Below are 3,093 nucleotides of genomic sequence, written 5' to 3'. Positions count from 1 at the left end.
GTGAGGAAAAAATTTTCTCTCAGTGCACTGGGGAAGGGGGTCTTGCTCTGGGGAGCTAGGTAGGAATTATCAGCTTGAAGAAGGGAAGACATGAGTTTCATGCCTTTACAGGAGGTATGTAATTTTAAAATGCTGTCCTGTCACATTCTCAATGTCAAGGCTTATTTTCTTTCGGCATGTGGCCAGCTCATATTTTGTAATCCCTTTTAATTATGGAGCTCACTGTATGAAAGTCACTTCCATAGTTCTTCCTAAGATCAGTGTAAATTTTTTTAAAAAATGCTCTCAATCTAATTTCCTTAATCCAATTTTGTCACAAGAAATCATTGGATAGGAATAATATAAAAGAAGCATTTTCCTCCAAAGGGTGATATGAACTGCCAAGTATCTATAGTTTGGGGTAGTAGTTGTTGAAATTGTTATTTTTGCATGGTTGTTGTTGCTTTGAAAGATGTTTGATCAACTTTTTACCAACGTCACAATGTTTTGGCATTCTTTAGTCCATATGTGATCACAGTCAACATACCCCAGAGGTGTTGTCATTGAGTTCATGTGCTAAAAATGGAAAACGTCTAAGTAGTATCAGCGAGGTGAAGGTTGCTCATCACATTTTTTTTTTTTTTTTTTTTGGTGTGAGCAGCCTGGTGGAGAACTAGACTCTGCGGCTCAGGCTCTTGATTCACTACCTAGAACTTCACAGCTCGGCACTGAGCTGACAGAACAGAGCATCCTGCTCATTTGCCTCCGATGCTCTAGTGCAGGTAATCACTGAGGTTAGCATTTTCAACCAAATTCTTCCCAGATCTGAGATTGTGAGGCCAGGTTTCATCCTGTATGCAGTGGATACAGAGGGATTATATTCCTCTTTCATGTCCATCTGCTTGTGTGTGTGTGTGTGTGTGTGTGTGTGAGACAGACAGAGAGCTCTCAAGTTTTTGCAGCTGTGGGTGCATGGAAGACCACAAACACGACCAGTTGTGAGTTCCTGTGGTCTCCTGAAGGACTGAGAGACATTTGTTTTGACTCCACAGCACCACTGCTGGCCTCAGGGTTGAAATTCTTTTTTTTTTTTTAATTAATTTATTTTATTTTATTTATTTTTGGCTGCATTGGGTCTTCGTTGCTGCACGCGGGCTTTCTCTAGTTGCGGCGAGCGGGGGCTACTCTTCTTTGCTGTGCGCGGGTCTCTCATTGTGTTGGCTTCTCTTGTTGCAGAGCACGGGCTCTAGGCACACAGGCGTCAGTAGTTGTGGCTCACGTGCTTCAGAAGTTGTGGCCTGCGAGCTCTAGAGCGCAGGCTCAGTAGTTGTGGCGCACGGGCTTAGTTGCTCTGCGGCATGTGAGATCTTCTGGGACCAGGGCTCAAACCCGTGTTATTGGCAGGCGGATTCTTAACCACTGTGCCACCAGGGAAGCCCTGAAATTCTTTCAAGTGTCAAATAAACCTCCTTTATAACTAGCTCTTGCCTGTCGTAGTTTAAACTTGGTGGAGAACTGGGTTCTCTTACATAGATAAGACAGGACATCAGGATTCCTTACCATCTGCTCTTGGTGAGCTTCAGATAAGGCTTTGTGTAGTCTTTGAGTCCATGTTTAATGCCCAGCTGCATTATTCAAGCTCCAATGAGAAGCCAACAGCAAGGAATGATGGATACTTTGTTTTGAATTTTCTCACACACTAAAAAATTGAAATATAGATTCCTTTTATTAAATATAGATGTATGTTCATTGCTCACTTTTCAGAAATAAAAAGTATACAGTTCAGGAAGAATGTAATAAATACCACAGAAGTCCATATTTCTGTTTCTTAGTTCATATCTCTTGGGACATAAAAATTAAACCTACTGAAATGCTTACTCCCTTTTCTAGAGTAAATGTCTGCTAACATTTTAGCGCAGCACATTTGTTTTAAGGAATTTTGTTTTGTTGTATTCTGACTTAAGAAGAGACCTATGCTTGCATCAGAATGTTGGACTTATTCTAGAAAATGCTCAAGGCCAAACAAAGATAAGACTAGGCCAAGAAACTTATCAGACCCTAGTTGAGTATCAGGAGAAATTGAAATCATTATGCTGAGTCATTACTATTTAGTCGGTCCAGAGAAACAAATGCTATGAAGCATTCATGAAGTACAGCAGGGAGGCTACTTGGCTAGGTATGGGCATTACACATTCTCAGTCCAATATATTCCATTAAAATTTTTTTCAAAAAGTGAAGCCAGAATGTATTTCAAATAAGTAGAGGTGCTAATTTTCCTTTCATGCAATACATAATCAGGATAAAAAAGATGAATGTAAACATTTTATTTCTCTGAAATTTGGGAAGGAGTGCACAAAGTATTCCCTACTTACGATCTAGCCTCCTGTTCAAAGAAGACAGAATGTCCAGATTTGGTTCTCTAATTTGCTATGTGAGTTGAAAAAAATCATTGGTAGATGATCAGTCTCAGTTATTCATCTACAAAGTGGACTAATTTCTAAAGGCTATGTGGAGTATATGTTTACTGATATAAGTTATAATAGTAGCAATTGCATTGACATATTCTCTTTAAGATTTAGAGAGAAAGAACATGTATATCCTCCTGGCAACCAGTTCTGCATTTATGTGTTATATATATGTTGTATATGATACATATATGTCTGATCTCTTTAAGATAGTAAGTTGAATGAAGACTGGGCCAAGATTTTCTTGACCAACACTATAGGGATTATTACATATTATACGTGTTTAGTCTGTATCTTTGCTGATATACCTCACAAGAACCCTTGCACCAGCACACACAAGCCCAGAAATTTGATAAACATTGGAAAAATATAGCAAAAACCATTGATTAAATATCTTAAGTCAATGTTTATACCAAGGGAAGGAAGTCCTGTGGCTAATGACCATAATAACAAAGATTCCAAAAGACGCATACTAATTTTCCAAAGAAGATGTGTCAAGCTATAAATTGATAAGACCATGCAGTCTGAAGCACTGAGCTATCTGAATTCTTAATTTCCAGACCTAGGATCTACTAATCTTCCTTGGTCAAACTATTTACCAAGTGTTTTTGGAAAAACACAGTGACACAGTAAAAAATAAAATTAAAAA

At 38.6% G+C, this 3,093-nt stretch overlaps 1 protein-coding gene and 1 long non-coding RNA gene across 10 annotated transcripts in view; one reads left to right on the top strand and one right to left on the bottom strand.

Annotated features, from left to right (window-relative positions):
* Window positions 1-3,093, bottom strand: part of CREB5 (cAMP responsive element binding protein 5) — a 409,001-nt gene that overhangs the window by 175,569 nt on the left and 230,339 nt on the right. The gene's annotated exons all lie outside the window — the stretch shown is intronic.
* Window positions 1-3,093, top strand: part of LOC309631552 — a 34,909-nt gene that overhangs the window by 28,122 nt on the left and 3,694 nt on the right. The gene's annotated exons all lie outside the window — the stretch shown is intronic.

Source organism: Balaenoptera borealis (genome assembly GCF_965194805.1).
Source record: "Balaenoptera borealis genome assembly, chromosome: 7".
Classification (NCBI taxonomy): Eukaryota; Metazoa; Chordata; class Mammalia; order Artiodactyla; family Balaenopteridae; genus Balaenoptera; species Balaenoptera borealis.
Note: the sequence above shows the minus strand (reverse complement) of the source record. Positions and strands in the feature narration are given on the sequence as shown.